Source organism: Pseudorca crassidens, chromosome 19 (assembly GCF_039906515.1).
Source record: "Pseudorca crassidens isolate mPseCra1 chromosome 19, mPseCra1.hap1, whole genome shotgun sequence".
In the NCBI taxonomy this organism is placed as follows: domain Eukaryota; kingdom Metazoa; phylum Chordata; class Mammalia; order Artiodactyla; family Delphinidae; genus Pseudorca; species Pseudorca crassidens.
Window position 1 is genome coordinate 47,456,954 of NC_090314.1, and position 18,815 is coordinate 47,475,768.

Below are 18,815 nucleotides of genomic sequence, written 5' to 3' on the forward strand. Positions count from 1 at the left end.
AGACACGGCCGGATGAACAATCACTGTGCCCAAACGATCTCCTCCCCACGCCCCACCCCCATCTTACTCAACCTGCAACTGCAAGGACTTTCAATACAAAAGTAAAAACTGAGAGTGGATTTTAAGGATGGAAACAAGGAAGGAAAAAAGATTTCGTCGGGTGTGCCATGGGCGGGTCTATCCCAAAGGGTGGGTAGAAAGGGCTCTTGACGCCACTCCAAATGCTGGCACAAAAAAGCAGGGAATAAAAGGCTAATTTAGGGACCTCCCTGGTGGCGCAGTGGTTAAGAATCCGCCTGCCAATGCAGGGTACATGGGTTCAAGCCCTGGTCTGGGAAGATCCCACATGCCGCGAAGCAACTAAGCCCGTGTGCCACAACTACTGAGCCCGTGTGCCACAACTACTGAAGCCCGCGCGCCTAGAGCCCGTGCTCCGCAACAAGAGAAGCCACAGCAATGAGAAGCCCGCACACCGCAACGAGGAGTAGCCCCTGCCTGCTGCAAATAGAGAAAGCCCGCGTGCAGCAATGAAGACCAAACACAGACAAAAATAAATAAATAAATAAATTTATTTAAAAAAAAAAAAAGGCTAACTTAGATACAGATCTGAGGCTGCAAGGGGGGATGCTGCAGCTGAAGGTGCCAAGAACCCACAGGGGCCGGGAAGCAGGGGCTCACAATTCACATTCAGGGCCTGGGCTCTGCAACTGTCCCGACTCCCGTCCCATCCCAGGGTCGGCCAGCTCAGTGGGGAAAAGTACAACTGAAACGCCTTCAAAAGGAAGGGCTCTCTCGCCACACAGCTGCTTCTCCTTTGGGCTGCAAAGGTCTAGCTTGAGCAGCACAGGGACATGTCTGAAGGGGAACAACACGGGTTCTGATCTCAATTTGCCACTAACCAGCTAGGCACACTGGGGCATGTATCAGACCTCTTAAGGGGAGACTATGAGTATGGAAAACGCTGAGCGCAGGGCCTGATATTTACCGAGGATAAATGGTATCTCTAACCCCAGTGGATGCGGCCGCCCAAATCTACAGGCGAAGAATGCCACTACCTAACTAAGCGTGTGCTAGCAGCTGAAGTCAGTACGCAGAGAAATCTCTCGGGGCAGCTGGCTCTCTCCCGGGGTGGCTGAGGCCAAGGGTGGGGTGGGGGCGAGGACTGCGGCCTGAGCATGAAGGGGCTGCTGCCTGGCCTGCCCCACCCCGGGAACTTGCACAGGGCAGGACTGGACAGGCACACTCACATCTAAACAAATCTCTAGTGGCCACACAGCTAAGCATGAGGGGACACCACCACCACCAACAAAAAATAATAAAGAGAGAGAAAATCAGGTTACTGCTTTCTCTGCTCTCAAGAACCCATGGCCCAAAGAAGTTAGTAAAACCAAGACCTGTTAAATGGGTTTTGTGCCCTTTACGTGTGTTACCCCATTCATTCCTGATAACCATCCTAGGAGTGTCTTATCATCTCAGTCTGACAGATAAGAAGTAGAAGCTGGGCTTCCCTGGTGGCGCAGTGGTTGAGAGTCTGCCTGCCAATGCAGGGGACACGGGTTCGGGCCCTGGTCTGGGAAGATCCCACATGCCGCGGAGCAACTAAGCCCGTGAGCCACAATTACTGAGCCTGCGCGTCTGGAGCCTGTGCTCTGCAACAAGAGAGGCCGCGACAGTGAGAGGCCCACACACCGCGATGAAGAGTGGCCCCCACTAGCCGCAACTAGAGAAAGCCCTCGCACAGAAACGAAGACCCAACACATCCAAAATTAAATAAATAACTAAATTTTTAAAAAAAGAAATAGAAGCTTGGGAAATTCCCAAGATCCCAGGGCTGGTAAGTGGCCAACTCTACCAGCCGCCGCCAGGACAACAGCAACCCAAGCCCAAGAGAAACCCCCAGATTCCAGGAGGAGTGCGACCACCTCCCTTCTGGAAGAGGCGGGTGTGGGCTGGGGCTAAGGGGGCGACTGGCGAGGGGGCAGGGGAGGCCTGGGAGGAGGGCTCTTCAGCCGGGGGCCCCGGTGAGAGGCCACAGTGGAACACTGAGGTCAGTCTGGCAGGAGAGGTTTACAGGGGGACACGAACATGATGCTTGGAGATGAGAGAGGCAGAGTGGCCCTAAATGGTAGGAGCTGCTCTGATTCAATCCCTGGCCTGTGGAGTGGGCAGTGGGTAAACAGGACCCAGAACCAACCTCTCCAAGTAAGGACATGCAGAGGGAGGGAGGTGTGTGGAGGGTGGCCCCCGCAGAGCCAACTCTGGTCAGGGTGTGAGAGACCCCAGAACACGGGCCCCCGGCCTCAGGCCTTGTCTGACTTACCTCACCCTCACCTCACCCCCCTCCCACCTACCAGGGATTCTTCAGGGCTCTCCTCCACACTCCAGCCACCAGCGCCCCAGACAAGGGGACATGTGCTGCAGACAGTCCCTCTGGACAATGTTCCTTCCAGGCCACCCTTGTGCAGCCCAGGAGGCCAAATCCAGGTTCTCTGGCTCCAAGACCCTGGGTTCCAATCGCCTTCAGCAATTCCAGCAGCCGAAGGCCTCCCCTCCGGCCTGCCCTTCTAGAGCCTCAAGCTGCGAAACTGCCCTTCCCTCAGCCAGCCACGGGCCAGGCCAGGAAGGGCTCAGGCCTCAACAATCTGAAGAACAGCCCGGATCCGTTAAAGCCTCATTGACTAATTAACTGAAAATAGTATTCATGGGACGGAGGGAGGCCTGTTAGTAAGTGGGTCCTCCAGCCCAGTAAGGGTCTGCTAAAAACCCAAAGCAAACTGATGCTGAGAGGTCAGAGCAGGGGAAGACATGTAATCACCCCCTAAAACCAAGAGTCAGAAAAGCCACAAAATGACTGACGACGGTGCAGAGGAGTCCAGAAGGAGAATGGCCACTTGACAATTCACAAAACAGGACTGAGGCTTTGGGGTTCGGGCCACAATCCAGGGCACAACTTCCTTTGCAAGAAGCCAAAGCACCCCACCTATGTGGGTCTGCTCCATCATGCCTCAGGGCGCAGGAGACACGAGAACTTGCTGACGGAACCATAAGGGGGCTTTGGGTCTCCTGACTGCTGGGTCAGCACTCCATCATTCTCCAGACCCCCAGTCCACCTTCCTATGGGACTGGTTTCACTTCCTGTCCCCAGAACAGTCTTCATTGACACCAAAAGCCAAAGCAAAGAGAGGCGTGGCTGCAAGGAGACCTAGGCTAAAAATAGTTAAGGAGAGAACGTGGGCAACATTACCAAAGAGCTCTTCAAACATTACTGGTGGAGTTTAGCAGAAAAGGTGACTTCTGTCTGCCTTTTAGGCAACTCCTAACCACAAGAAGTCTACCTCTCCCCGTAAGTATTGATTCATCCTGACATGGCTCTCCTAGCTTCTCTAATCTCATTTAATTCTTAAAACAATCCTGGGGACTTCCCTGGTGGTGCAGTGGTTAAGAATCTGCCTGCCAATGCAGGGGACACGGGTTCGAGCCCTGGTCTGGGAATATCCCACATGCCACGGAGCAACTAAGCCCGTGTGCCACAACTACTGAGCCTGCACTCTAGAGCCCGAGAGCCACAACTACTGAAGCCCATGTGCCTAGAGCCCATGGTTTGCAACAAGAGAAGCCACCACAACAAGAAGCCCATGCACCACAACAAAGAGTAGCCCCTGCTCTCTGCAACTAAAGAAAGCCTGCGCACAGCAATGAAGACCCAACGCAGCCAAAAATAAATAAATAAATTAATTAATTAAAAAAAACAAAAAACAATCCTGTGAGAGAAGGATGATTATCCCCGTTTTACAGAGGAGAAGACTAAGGCTCAGCAGAAAAGAGCCCCAGGTAAGGGACAAAACTGTCTGGTTTCCTCATTCTAAGTCTTGTGTCAGACTTCACCAGACCAAACTGTCTCAGGTCTCTGGTTCCAAGAGTTTCAGGCAAACTGATTACTTATAGACTAGGTAATAATTAACTTAGTACTCAGAAAGCTCCATTTTTATCAAATAAGGCTAAAATCAACAAGAAACAATCTTACCCATCAGGTCTGTAGTCCCAACCAGCTGAGGCCACATCCTTTCCATGGTACACAGGTTTCACAGCTGTCCTTTCTTAAATGTTCCAACACACAGGAAGGAATTGTTCTGGTTGCTTTTCTTTATTATATTGCCTGGGCTTCTGCAAACATCCAATTTCACTTCTTTCAGAGACCAAGGAAGAAAGAAAAAAAATGGCTTATATGAGACTTACATTAAAAGAAGAAATGGATGGCTTGGCTTCCCCGCTTCTGAAACACTCCATCCATAGGTAAACAGCAACCTCTCCTCCTTAGAGACTTCTCAGCCATTCTCAACAGCCTCCTCTCTACAGCCTGAATCCAATCCTGTACCGGGCTGTTCAGAACAAACAGCCTGACGTTTAAGCCATCCAGCTGCTGTACCAGTTGATGAGTCATGATTTTCAGTTGGAAAAGAATGACAAAGTTATCAGTTGGAAAAGAATGACAAAGTTATCTTCTGATTCAGAAAGGCAGCTGATCTTTCAGACATGTTAGTGCTGAGTAAACTGCACCTCCTCCCACCTGTAAAAGGCTGGATTTCTGGACAAGTGTCCTGGAGGGCGGGGGATGCAGAGAGTGTGCTGGGGAACTGCATCTTTGAAGCAATTGGATACCAGCTGGAGGGCAAGAAACGTCTAGCCTGTGATTCCCAAACCAAAGGCTAGTGAGTGAGCCCAGAAATGTGAATCAGTGAACAGGGGGTAACTTTCTTTCCCCCCTCCTTCCTTCCATTCAATAATACCCATCTCCCCCATATTTCTGTCCCATCCTTAGGATTCCAGCAAGGATCAAACTCTGAATGACTAAAAACAGGAACTTTGCTCAACTCATTCACCATTACATTTCTAGTGCCTAGAACAACACAGAGCACGCAGTGGTGCTCAGAAAATACCTGCTGAATGAACAGAAGAATAAAACAAAAATAAGGCTCAGGGGCAGGTTATCTCCATTTCACAGACCGAGGAAAGCTGAGGTATAGAATTCTCAGCCACGATGCAACTCCTTTCATTAAATCACCCTGCCAGCAGGCTGAGACCACTCTGATATATTGCACCTTAATAGGGGGTGGGGTGGGGGGACACTGAAGGGAGAGCTTCAACTTTCAAAGGAACAAGACTATAAACGGCAAAAGCAAAGACAGCGGGTCCTGTCTGGGGCCCTTTAAAATTGCTGCCAGACGGCCAACCCTCTGAAGCCAGGTCACTAGAATTCGGAGAGAATGTGTGCCCTAAAAGCCCAGGAGATGATAAATGCTGAGCTTGGGGCCCGGGTGCCTCAAGAATGTCCCTCTGCCTCAGCTACTCAGATATCTCAACTCCCCACGTTCATGGGTAACCAAATGGCCAAAACTCAAAGATTCAGCACCTGCAAAAAGAGGAAGTGATTCGACAGCCTCTGTACTCGCCTTCGCCTCCTGGGAACCCTCTCAGCTACACTCTTCACAACGTGTAACATCATCTCTGGCGTCCACTGTGTTCCCTGTGTTAAGCGTTGGGACAGGTCTGCTGTCAGCTCCAGCCGGGAGGAACACTGGGTGAGGAGGGTCCTTTACAAGCGCCAGGACAACACACATGGACGTGGTTCTGTGGCCACAGTCACACAGTGGTGCTCCCTGAGTTTCTCCTGGGCCAGAAAACCAGCCAAAAGGAAGTGATGGCTTCCATTGGCCCAGGCTGTGAGTGAGCTAGGTGAGGGGCCATTCCTCACCTTCCAGGTATGTGGGCGACACCCACCATTCCAGCAGTAGCACAAGTCATTTAATATGAATGCTAGATCCATAATCCCTGGGAGCAGGTACAGGGGACAAGACACCCGGGAAAAAAAATCCCTGACCCTGACCTGAGGGCGGATCTCTACTTCTCCACACTTAGTTACCACCTGAGGCCCTGCATGCACCCATCAAGGTGCTCAGTCTCTAACCGCTGGGCTCCCAGGAAGCACCTAAATTTGGCTGTTGAGGGGCAGCCAGTGGGGTTGGCAGGGGACTCTGCACTAAATTCTCAGATTGAATGGGGACGGGGGTCAAGAGAAAAATGGGTGTAGAGCTGAGGTGGGGACAGCAGAGGTGAAAGGGCAGGAGATCTCATTTTTAATAAGATTGGCTGAGGGTGGTAGTAACTGGGGCACCAAGAGTTGGGGGTGGTTTAGCAAAGACTTAGGGATGGAGGTGTCCTCTGATGGCTGGAGATGGAAAGGAAGTGTATGGTGGGCTAGGAAGTTAGGGTTTGAGTCTGTGAGGACAAGATACGTGTAAGACTTGGGATAGGGCTGAGATCAGAGTTATCAAAAAGAAAAGGGTGTGCTCAACAGGGCATCTACTTTAGTGGTGGGTCTTAAATGAGAGTGGGACAGAGGTGGGGAGCTGACCAGCGGGGTGTGGGAGATTCGGATAAGAAAGCTGATCCCGAAAAGGGCAAACCGGAATGGTGGGTCCCGAGGAGGCCTGTGTGCAGCATTAGCACGGCCAAAGGGGTTGACAGGTGAAGACGAGCTGTGTTAGAGGGAGGCGGAGGGATGTGGCCAAGGTCGGGGTTGGAAGGGGGCTACAGGGCGGCTGCATTTCCGCAAGACCGGCGGTGAGAGGGTGGGGGTAAGGGCTGGGGTCAGGTCACGAGCGGCAAATAGAGGGGAGAGGCCAGCAGCGGCAGTGCGGGCCGAAGGCTAGTTGGAGTGGGGCGCGGGGCTTGGGCTGGGAAGGGTGAGGACTCTGAAGCAGGACAGTCTCAAGGTAACCAGGGGTTTGGGATCACGGAGAGGGCTGCTGTTCCCTGTTTGCCTGTTCCCGTCCCGGCCTCGCCGCCCCTCTGCTGCCCGCCTCGCCCCCGATCCCTAACTCACCAAAAGGAGTGGGGAGGGGGGCGGGGGCACTCCCGGTCGCTGCAGCCCCTAAGACTCCGACCGGACGCTGCGGCCTCCGGACTACTGACAACAGGAAGCGGTTCCCGCGGCGCCTGACGCCGTCCATCACGTCGGCTGGGCGTCCGGCCCCGCCCTGGCCCTCGGAGCCAATCGTGGGGCGCGGAGGAACCGCGGGGCGGGGCCAGCGCGCTTGGACGCCCCAGGGTTCCCAGGCCGGGAGCAGAGACGTGATCTGGGAGACTCGCGATTCTCGCATTCCTGTTGGGCGCAGAGAGGCAACGCCACAGACACCGGGCGGAGTGCGTTCTCACTGCCTGCCTCTCGCAGGGTCTGCGTCAGACGAGATCCTGGCTTCTGGGTTCCTGACCTTATCTGGCCGCAGCACTATCTGCGTAGAATTGGGGCCGACACATGGCCTCCTTCAGCGAAGATTGCCCACTTGTAAAATGGGACCAACGCCTACCCCGTTTTTGCCTCCCCCAGGGCATCAGAGTAGCCCGGTGGGCAGAGCCCAGGCGCAACTTAGAACTTCCCTCCTGCTCTCGGGAAAAACGTAGATGTTTTGAGCACAGCTTATACCAAGTGAGCTCCTTGAGGTCCTCTGGGCATTGTCCTGTAACGCGCGCCATCATCCCCGCGCCGCACATGCTCAAGCAATTCTCATACAGCCTTGTTTGCTTTACATCGTATAAGTGCTATTTCTCTTTCAAATGGAATCAGAGCAAAAGGTCAAAAGTAGCAGGGGTGTCCTGCCATACTTCAGACATTTAACACATGCAGGCTTTGATCGACTGAGAGCCTAGGGTCTGAGCGTGGGCAAGGGGCGGAGAGGTACCACTACATGCAGGTCCAGGGGACCCTGGAGTGGCTTACAGGGCTGGGAGAGGAGGGGACAGGCCAGTTCTTAGGAGCAAGCTCCACTGATCTCTGCTGGATTCCTGTGCTCCATCCGCCTCTCCAGGGAAGGTGTTCCTCATATCTCTGGGAAGACTGAGGTCCCAGTGTAAGCAGTTGTGTGTGTGTGTGTGTGTGTGTGTGTGTGTGTGTGTGTGTGTGGGTGTTCCCAGGAGGAAAAGAACCCGATATAGCTTTTTGACATAAGAGAAGCCATTTTCAGCCTAAGCCATTTTGTGATCTAAGCCTGACCACAATGCTTGCCTTTGAACAGGTCTCAGTAATTAATGATCTTAAAGGAAAAAAGGAATGGAGGAAAGCCATCAAGAAACAATAATTCCGCGATAAAACAGGAGTCCTAGTTCCTCCTTAAGGGATAGACTTAATCTGATACATATCTTTGAGTTGTACTACAGGAACTAAGGACCCCCACCCAGGTGGAGGGTGGTAACTATATGCTAAGACCACAGACTGGTGGAAAATTAAGGAATGATGATGTTGACCTTTTCTGACCCTGGTGACTTCAATCAACTAAAGCTTGGACTCTGTCAACCTTTGCCCCTATTCTATGTTGAATTCCCCTCTGCTCAAGCCCCTTCATGAATGTGCATACACCACCCAAGCCCCTTCATGAAGTATGCATGTGCCCTTAGTTTAAAACTGCCCCAATTTTGCTGTTTGGGGAGATGCTACTTAGGGAAAGATCCTCCATGTTCTCTTGCTGCAAGTAATAAATCCTTCCTTCTGGTCTTTGGCTTGGTTGTGATATTGAATTGGTCGACTGGACCTGTGCCAGGGTCCTGGCCAGCTGAGACCCCTGGTCTCTGCCAAGGAGGTTTTTTCTGCTTGGATTCGCACAGCCAATAATGAAACCGATGCTGAGACTGGAACAGACAAGCTTTATTCAATGGCTAAAGAATGGAGAAGAGGGGCTTCCCTGGTGGCACAGTGGTTAAGAATCTGCCTGCCAATGCAGGGACCCGGGTTCAAGCCCTGGTCCGGGAAGTTCCTACATGCCGCAGAGCAATGAAGCCAGTGCGCCACAACTACTGAGCGCTTGAGAGCCCACAAGCCACAACTACAGAAGCCCGTGTGCCTAGAGCCCATGCTCCGCAACAAGAAAAGCCACTGCAATGAGAAGCCGCGCACCGCAACGAACAGTGGCTTCCGCTCGCCACAACTAGAGAAAGCCCACGTGCAGCAACGTAGACCCAACGCAGCCAAAAATAAATAAATAAAATAAATAAATGAATAAAAAAAGAGAAAGAATGGAGAAGAGGAACTTTTCTCAAATCAACTTCTCAACCCAACTCAGGTGGAGACATCATATATATAGGAGAGGTAAAAGAGAGTGAATTGGAAAGAGAGAATGACTATTCGTGAGTTATCCAACAACAGGGGTGTGGTTTGGACGCGGAATTGATGCAATACTCCTTTTCAGTCCTTGTCCGGGCTCTTCCAGTTGTCATGGCAATTGTCAACTGTCATGGCGCTAGTGGGTGTGTCATTCAGCATGGTAATTCATTACAGTGAGGCTTAAGGTCTACTGGAAGTCAAATCTTCCACCATCTTGGGCCTAGTTGGTTCTAACCACTTCTTGTTTTTCTCTTTGCAGCTTCCTCCTGAAACTTAAATAAGAGACTTAGTTTCCATTCGAGGGAGGGGTAGGTGGATGATTCTGGAGAAACAGCCTTGGTAATAACAGTTGTGTCTTTTAGGGACTTCCCTGGTGGTCCAGTGGTAAAGAATCCGCCTTCCAATGCAGGGGGCACGGGTTCAATCCCTGGTCAGGGAACTAAGATCCCACACGCTGAGGGGCATCTAAGCCCGCATGCCTCAACTAGAGAGCCTGCGTGCTGCAAACTACAGAGCCCCACGTGCCCTGGAGCCTGCACACCACAACTAGAGAAGAGAAAACCCACACGCCACAACTAGAGAGAAGACCGGCACCACAGCGAAGGGCTCGCGCACCACAGCAAAAAACCCCGCGTGCCACAACGAAGATCCCGCGTGCTGCAACTAAGACCCAACGCGGCCAAAAATAAACAAATAATAAATCTTTTAAAAAAAGTTATATCTTTTGGCTTGACAGCCAACAAGAGGTGAACCCAGCTTTCAGGTGACACCAATGACAGTTTCCAGTTATAAAAGCGTCTGCTGGGGCTGTGGTCGGCCCCTCTGTAATTCTCCAGCAGTGAGAACCACCGCATCTTCAGCTTTAGGCTAGATGCATCTGACTGCTGAGCGCCTTCACTGGAGTTAACGGTTGAGCGGAAAGATTAGAAATAAGGACATAGAGGCAAAGTGTTCTCTCAGGGCCGAACTCATTGTAAACAAGGTGGAAAGTAAGAGATTTACTAGGGAAATCCGGTTACCTTGGCAGAAGGACAGTGTTTCTGGTCATGATTGGCACAGCAAGAGCCTCACTGGCTTGGCACAAGCATGCCCTCCCCACAAATGGAACATGCAACGTCCCTCGGTTATTCTTTTTTTTTTTTTAATTTATTTTATTTATTTTTGGCTGCGTTGGGTCTTCGTTGCTGTGTGCCAGCTTTCTCTAGTTGTGGTGAGCGAGGGCTACTGTTCGTTGCGGTGCGCGGGCTTCTCATGGCGGTGGCTTCTCTTGTTGCGGAGCACCGGCTCTAGGCGCATGGGCTTCAGTAGTTGTGGCACGTGGGCTTCCGTAGTTGTGGCTCGCGGGCTCTAGAGTGCAGGCTCAGTAGTTGTGGCGCACGGGCTGAGTTGCTCCGCGGCATGTGGGATCTTCGTGGACCAGGGCTCGAACCTGTGTCCCCTGCATTGGCAGGGGGATTCTTAACCACTGCACCACCAGGAAAGTCCTCCCTCAGTTATTCTGATAGGGGCAGAGTAAAGTAGGTGATTAAATAGTTAATCCCACTAGGGGATTGTAAGCAAAAAAAAAAAAAGTATGGGAAACCCCTGTAAGTTAACGATTACTCAAGAAAGCAGGTTTGCTTAACCACAAAGTCAAGCAGGCTTGCTTAGCAACAAAACCATGCAACAGAAGCAAGAGACATGCCCCCAAACTATAAAACAATGGTGGCATGAGACCCACATCCTGCCCAGTGAGCTCAGTAAGTTAATGACCCCTAGGACATGCTCTCTGTACACATAAAAAACAATAATTTATGGAAAGGTGATATTTCAAAGTGAAAGACCTTCATTGTACTGAGACCTGGAATAATTTTTCCATAGTCCCATGACAGAGAAAACCCCTCCGCCCGACCTAGAGGAGGACTAATGATGGCAGCATGACGTCTACTCAAGAATGAGGAAGACGGTGGTCTTTCCCCCCGCCTCACTTTTCCTTTGATTATACAACTGTAGCCCACTGAGTTCTCAGGGCGGGGCACCCTCTCACCCACCCGCTTGTAAGCCTCACAAGCGTCCTCTTCTAATAAATCACTTCTTATCTAACACTTTGCCTCACTGAATTCTTTCTGTGCTGAGACATAAAGAACCAGAGCTCTTTGGAGCCCCCTGAAACGCCACCTAGCGGTTTCAATTGGGATGAATGTTTGCACAGCTGCCATCTGCAAAAGCTGTGGGAGTCCCCTGGATTAATGCTGTCTGACTTTTCAGCAGCACCCCCATCTCCCGGTCTTCTCTTATTTCCCAGGCTTCTCAGCCTCTGTGAAAAATCTGTGGGCTTGTCTTCCTCCTTCATCTTGCTCTACAAAACTTTGTGAAGCTGAATAAAGCCTTGGATCCTGGCAGGCGGCTGGGGGTGGGACGGCTGGAGAATGAAGGGGCATTCCACGAAAGGTTTTACACATGGACCAAGAGTCCACCAGGTAGACTCCAGCTAGAAAAAGAATCTCACATTACCACACAATTTGAACAATAATAAAAGTACTTGCAAACTGCTAGACAAGAGAGCTTGAAATGCATCCTGGAGGAGGTGACTTTTGATGGATTTAAATTTTAGGGACTTCCCTAGTAGCGTAGTGGTTAAGAATCCGCCTGCCAATGCAGGGGACACGGGTTCAAGCCCTGGTCTGGGAAGATTCCACATGCTGCCGAACAGAGCCTCCTCTGCTCCCTGTGATTCAGTGGGCACTGAAGTACTGGTTTAAGACCCCGCCCAGCATATGCACATGACCATGACTGGCCAATCAGGGTCTCCTCCTCCTGGACACATGGTCCAAAGGTGTGGAGTGGGAATGACTAATGACCATCTTTGCTGTCAGGGTGCAGGAGTCCTCTGGAGGCTGAATCCATGAGAGAGGAAAGCAGAGTCAAGGGACAGATGGGGAGAGGATGATGTTGTTTGAGTCCTGGAAGCAGCCAGCTCTAAGCCCGTAGGCTTCCTGGTTATGTGAGCTGATATACTGTATGCCATTTGTGGTTTAAGCATCTTTTAGTTGGATTGCTTTCACTTGGAACGTAAAGAGCAGTGACTAATATATTATCTTTGTGAACTTGGGTGAGTTATTTACTCCCCCCCACCCCAAGTCTCAGTTTCCTTATCTGTTAATTGGGGAGAATAAGATCTACCTCACAGGTCGCTGTAAGATGAGATAACATACACCCTCAATATGTGATAGCTGTTAGTGATACAATAATTCTATTTGTGGAGACACAGGATTTATTGGCTCTGCAAACAGGGCTTGGTGGACACGTGTGTTACGAGGCCCCCTGCTGTAACTCGTCTTCCCAGGACTTACGGCCACATCTTGGAAACCCACTGCTCCACGTGTTGCCTCTTGAGCAGAGCAACGTCTAATCTCCTGTCCCCTTTTGGTCTATGCTTATTCCTTCTCTAAAAGCATCATGTGGTGTTGCATATTCCCCCTACCCCCGTTGCGGGAAAGAGAGTGGGGCCCGAGTGGATGGTCACGTTCCAGGTCTCAGGCGAGTCCCTGGGATGGCTGCCGAGTGTGGGTTCTTGCCTTCTCGCAGCAAAGAATTCAAGAGTGAGCTATAGTAAAGTGAAAGAAGGTTTATTCAGGGAGATACACACTCCACAGACAGAGTGAGCCATCTCGGAAGGTGAGAGGCCCCAAGGTATGGGGCTGTCAGTTTTCATAGGGGTGGATAATTTCATAGGCTAATGAGTGGGAGGAGTATTCCAGCTATTTTGGGGAAGGGGTGGGGGTGTCCAGGGTTTGGGCTACGCCCACTTTTTGACCATTTATGATCAGCCTTGGAACTGTCATGGCGCCTGTGGGTGTGTCATTAAGCGTGCTGATATGTTACGAGTGTGTACTGAGGTTCAAGGTCTAGTGGAAGTCGACTCGTCCGCCATCTTGGACCTAGTTGGTTCTAACGTTTATGTCGCCTGCTCTGGCTATGTCATTCTTTTTTTTTTTTTCTTTTTTTTTTGCGGTACACGGGCCTCTCACTGTTGTGGCCTCCCCCGTTGCAGAGCACAGGCTCCGGACGCGCAGGCTCAGCGGCCATGGCTCACGAGCCCAGCCGCTCCGCGGCATGTGGGATCTTCCCGGACCGGGGCACGAACCCGTGTCCCCTGCATCAGCAGGCGGACTCTCAACCACTGCGCCACCAGGGAAGCCCCTATGTCATTCTTTAGAGGTTGTGCCTGCCCACTTCCTCTTCTTTCACTTGGAAGGTATGCATTCTGCAGAACACTTCTTTCTGTTACACAACTAGGAATATCCTTACCAACAGGTCCCATGGCTGCTGTTATTGATGCAGAATAAAATCACAGTCATCTGCATACATTTCTCAAGAGAAAAAAAAATGCCGTCAACCAGTGCTTGACAGTAGGTTGTTTTTCCTTTTTTTAAAAAAAAATAGGGCTTCCCTGGTGGCACAGTGGTTGAGAATCTGCCTGCCAGTGCAGGGGACACGGGTTCGAGCCCTGGTCTGGGAGGATCCCACATGCCGCAGAGCAACTGGGCCTGTGAGCCACAAGTACTGAGCCTGGGCGTCTGGAGCCTGTGCTCCGCAACAAGAGAGGCCGCGACAGTGAAAGGCCCACATACCGCGATGAAGAGTGGCCCCCGCTCTCTGCAACTAGAGAAAGCCCTCGTGCAGAAATGAAGACCCAACATAGCCAAAAATAAATTAATTAATTTTAAAAAAAGAATAATGAATTTAAAAAATAAAATAAAAAATAATTTATTTATTTTTGGCTGCATTACGTCTTCGTTACTGCACGTGGGCTTTCTTTAGTTGTGTCGAGCAGGGGCTACTCTTTGTTGCGGTGCGCAGGCTTCTCATTGCGGTGGCTTCTCTTGCTGTGGAGCACGGGCTCTAGGTGTGCAGGCTTCAGTACCTGTGGCTCGCGGGCTCTAGAGTGCAGGCTCAGTAGTTGTGGCGCACGGGTGTAGTTGCTCTGCGGCATGTGGGGTCTTCCCGGACCAGGAATGGAACCAGTGTCCCCTGCATTGGAAGGCAGATTCTTAACCACTGCGCCACCGGGAAAGCCCTGTTTTTCCTTTAACATCCCCTTGCTACTTCACATTGTTGTCTGTGAGCTCACAAGAGCAGAGAGATGGTGGCAGGAGCTAAAAGTTCACACTGTGAAAAAAAATTAAATGTGAAATCATAATATCTATTAACTTATTTTGTTTTAGGCTGATTGCAAAGTCATCTCCTGGGAATCACTGTCCTGGTACAGTGACCCTACATGGAGATTTCTATTTATTTGTTTATTTATTTATGGCCGAACCGGGTCTTAGTTGCGGCATGCAGGATCTTTAGTTGCGGCATGTGGGCTTCTTTAGCTGCAGCATGAGAACTGTTAGTTGTAGCATGCATGCAGGATCTAGTTCCCCGACCAGGGATCGAACCCGGGCTTCCTGCATTGGGAACACGGAGTCTTACCCACTGGACCACCAGGGAAGTCCCCCTATATGGGGATTTCTAATTCCCAGTTTGTTTTTTAAAATTTAATTACTTAATACAAATACATGATATAAAATTCAAAAGGTACAAAACGGAATATGGTGCTGTAGTCTCTCAGTTTTCTTCCCTGAGAGCAACTACCGTTATGAGTTTGTGTGCCCTTCCGGAGATATTCTGTACCAGCATCATCCAATAGAACCATAGTGATGAAACAGTCTATCTGCATATTGTCCAATATGGTAGCCGTTAGCCACATGTGACTACTGAGCACTTGAAATGTGGCTAGTGTGACTTAGGAGCTGACTTTTAAAATTTATTTAATTTGCATTAATTTAAATTGGGATTTACATAGCTACATGCAGTAGTGGCTACTGTATTGGACTGTGCAGTTCTCTACTGTACATCTAACACAAAATGTATAGTAGCATCTTGCTTTGTTCACTTAACAACACACACATCTTGGAGATAGATTGTTCCAGTCTGCCTTATTTTTAAAACCTGCTGTCGTAATCCAGTAAGGCAATCCCTTACCCAGCCTAGAGAATTCATCACTTTTAATAAAAAGCTCTAAAATCTTTTACATGCGTCATAACCAACACATCTCTCAAGAATGCTGCGTTCCCCACCCCTCCACTTATACCGGCCTGGGCCTGAGTAGTTTGACATTGAATAGTCCCTTTTAGGGACTGGAAGCTACGACTTACCATGAGTCACTGCCCTAAAATACGCTTTCCACCCTCATGCCCTGTGCCTGGAATTCAGTGGTGATGGTGGCATTCTTTAGGGTTAATCATGGCTCCCTTTAAGTGGTTCTCCTTTAGGGCAAAAAGTCTGAAGGGCAAGGCAACAATGAACGGAGAGCATCTGGGGCCAGTTTTGCTTCTGCCCCGATGACAGGGACAAAGACATGATGAGAGGGGCCAAGGGGCTTTGTGGAGCCGTGCGGGCTCTGATGGTGAATCTCACTGTTCTTAAAGTTGTCTTTAAGTCCACGTGGATCCCTAACTAGGATTGTGGTTTTATTTAAGATTTATTTTTATTTTTTATTTTTATTTTTGGTCGCACCACACAGCACATGGGATCTTAGTTCTCCGACCAGGGATCGAACCTGGGCCCTAGGTAGTGAAAGTGCCTAGTCCTAACAACTGGACCGCCAGGGAACTCCCTAGGATTGTGCTTTTAGACAGCCTTCCTCTTAGGATATTTCAGGCAATGAGTCTCTTTCCAGTGTCAAATGGAGTCTAGAGAAAGACATTTCACTAACCTGTTTTGATGTTTACCCTGTACAAACCTTTTCTTCTGTGAGGTCCCTACGTGAGGCTGATGTGGGTAAAAAACTCAGCTCCAAATGGCATAGTTCCTTTGCAGCTTATGGGGCCAACACATAGCATCTTGTGCTGACCTCTAGGAGGTCGGTCTGTATTTCACAAGGAATCATATGGGGAGAATGAAGAAATGGTCTAAAATTCACTGAAGAATACTCCTGAGTCATCACTGGGGGCAGGGCCTGCTACTAGACATCGGGGAGAGGAAGGAGATATGATTCTTGCCTTGTCAGCGTTCCTGACCTAATAGAGAACAGTGTCTGGGTCTGCGCACTGATGGACACTGTCTTTCACAATGTTCCATTTAGAGGTGACACCTGAAAGCGTGGAAGGTGTGCATTCTGCGGAACACTTACTTCTGTTACAGAACCAGGAATAGCCGTGCCAACAGGTCCTGTGGCTGCTGTTTATTGATGCGGAATAAAATCCCAGTCATCTGCCCACATCCCCAGCCAAGACTCAGCCACATCCTGGGACAGATAGAATTCTTAGTCCCGATTCCTCATCCCTCCCTGCATCCAGACTCTTTGCCATGTCTCACTGTGGGCAGAGTGTACTGTCCAGTCCCCTGGCTTGGGTCTTGGCCATGTGACGTGCTTTGGCCCATGGAATGGGCAGAAATGAGAGCGTGCCAGTTCCGTGCCCAGCTGGAGGAAGCCTGATGCTGCTTGCCCCCGTGTGCTTCTCTTGGGTAGCTGCTGCCTCTTCAGCCCGGGCCCCTGAATGAACACACATGGAAAAGAGCTACCTTGGCTGATCTGCAGACCAGCAATGAGAAGCAGAGCAGACCCAGCCAGCAGAGCATTAAACCATAGCTGTACCAGCCAAACGGCAGACTGATGGGAATCGTTATTCCAACCCACTGAATTTCTGGATGGGTTTATTACATAGCATTATTGTGGCAGTAATTAACCAGTACATGTACCCACTCTTTTATTAGGTTATAAGTTCAGCTGCTGCAATAGAGACCCTAAACAACAGTGGGTTAACTAAGAAAGACATTTATTGATCTCTCGTGTAAGAATCTGGTTAAGTAGTCCAGGGTTAGTTTGGTGGCTCGTGTGTCAGGGAGCCAGGCTCCACCATTCTCCGTGTGGCCCTCTTCCACCCGAAGCCTTCATATTGTTCACAGATCGAAGTCTTACCGAAATATTACACAGGGTGGCGCCAAACCCTCGTTCCAACATCACCGTCCAGCACCTAAGGCCTCACCTTGAACCATGATTCCGCTTCTCTTTCAGGCCTGGGGACTTGTCCTCTTCTTGAATGGGCTTGCTCCCCCCCACGTCCCCAAACTGGTGCTCTGCTACCATCCTCCAGGTGTCAACGCATCTCACTCTCACCAGGACCCCAGGGGCCAGAACTGGCCAGGGCCTGGTGCTCCCCAGGAGTGAGAGGCCCTCACCTCCATGGGGAGCGGGGGGAGCCGTCCAGTGTCCAAGGCAAGAGTCCAGTCTCCCTCCCAGTCATCCTCGCACCTGGCCTCTCCCACCCTCAAATCCCTGCTCACCTCCGACCCCGAAGAAGCCAGAGAACCTCGGCAGCCCCTACTTCCCTGCCCCCCTTCCTTCCACACCTCAGCAGTTCAGTGAGCGTAACAAGGCTTGTTAAAATGGGTCCCTCTGCTTCTGAGGTTGACTCAGGATGGGTGGGCACGTGGGTTTGGAGGGTGACAGGCTCTCTGCTGGACCAAACTCTAGCCAGACTCCTCTGAGCCTTCCTCTAGATCCAACCTTGGCCACTAAAGACGTCAACAAACACTAACAGAGTTTCTAACAGCTCGAGACCACATGTCTAGGATGACCCTAGCCCTCCTTAAAGTGGCTGCCTGAAAAAAGCTCAAGGCTGCCTAAAGGATTTGCTGTTTGTCCTAGCCAACACCTAAAGATAGGGCCCTTGTCTCCCAGCTTCTGGGACAGGGTAGGAGCCTAACTTTGAGAAGCGTCAGTTAGCCAGCACAGATGGGTTTCATGTGACCACCCCCCCCTCCCCTTCTCACTTCTCTGACTAGACAGACCCTCCCCCCTCCTCATCCCCTCATCCTCCCTTTAAAAGCCCTGTACCAGTCGCAGTTGAGTTCAGTTCATGATGGTCTCTTTCCCTCTACCACTGCAATTGTACATTATTGATTGAACTCTGATTTTACCACTTTAAGTAGCACGTGGCTTTGTTTATTTTTGATAAGGGGGGGCGTGTGTGTGTCCAGGACTAGACTTTTATTTTTATTTACTTATTTAGGATCAGCGTTTTATTTTTAAATTTTTATTTATTTATTTTCTTTACTTTTTGGCTGCGTCAGGTCTTAGTTGCAGCATGCGGGATCCTTTTGTTGCAGCGCGCAGGATCTTCATTGTAGGGCTCGGGCTTCTCTCTAGTTGTGGCGAGTAGGTTCTCTCTCTCTAGTTGTGGCACGGGTTCCAGAACGCGTGGGCTCTGTAGTTTGTGACGCGCGGGCTCTCTCGTTGAGGCGTGCGAACTCAGTAGTTGTGACGCGCGGGCTTAGTTGCCCTGTGGCATGTGGGATCCTAGTTCCCCGAACAGGGATTGAACCCACATCCTCTGCATTGGAAGGCAGATTATTTATTTATTTATATTATTATTATTTTTTAAATTTATTTTTGTCTGCGCTGTGTCTTCATTGCTGCACGCAGGCTTTCTCTAGTTGCAGTGAGATGGAGCTACTCTTTGTTGTGATGCGTGGGCTTCTCATTGCGGTGGCTTTTCTTGTTGTGGAGCACGGGCTCTACGCAAGTGAGCTTCAGTAGTTGCGGCACGTGGGCTCAATAGTTGTGGCTCGCGGGCTCTAGAGCACAGGCTCAGTAGTTGTGGCACACAGCCTTAGCTGCTCCGTGGCAGGT

At 50.4% G+C, this 18,815-nt stretch overlaps 1 protein-coding gene across 3 annotated transcripts in view; it reads right to left on the reverse strand.

Annotated features, from left to right (window-relative positions):
- Positions 1-7,022, reverse strand: part of PLEKHM1 (pleckstrin homology and RUN domain containing M1) — a 49,824-nt gene extending 42,802 nt beyond the window's left edge. For 2 of the 3 annotated variants that reach the window (XM_067716691.1, XM_067716692.1), the window contains exons 1-2: positions 6,884-7,022; positions 4,025-4,186 (exon numbers count right to left, since the gene is read on the reverse strand). The gene's annotated coding sequence lies outside the window, so the exon portion shown is untranslated. Of the gene's footprint in view, positions 1-4,024; positions 4,187-4,236; positions 4,387-6,883 lie in introns of those variants that run through there. The other variant, XM_067716690.1, reaches the window with a different exon arrangement.
- Positions 7,023-18,815: the final 11,793 nt, after the last annotated feature.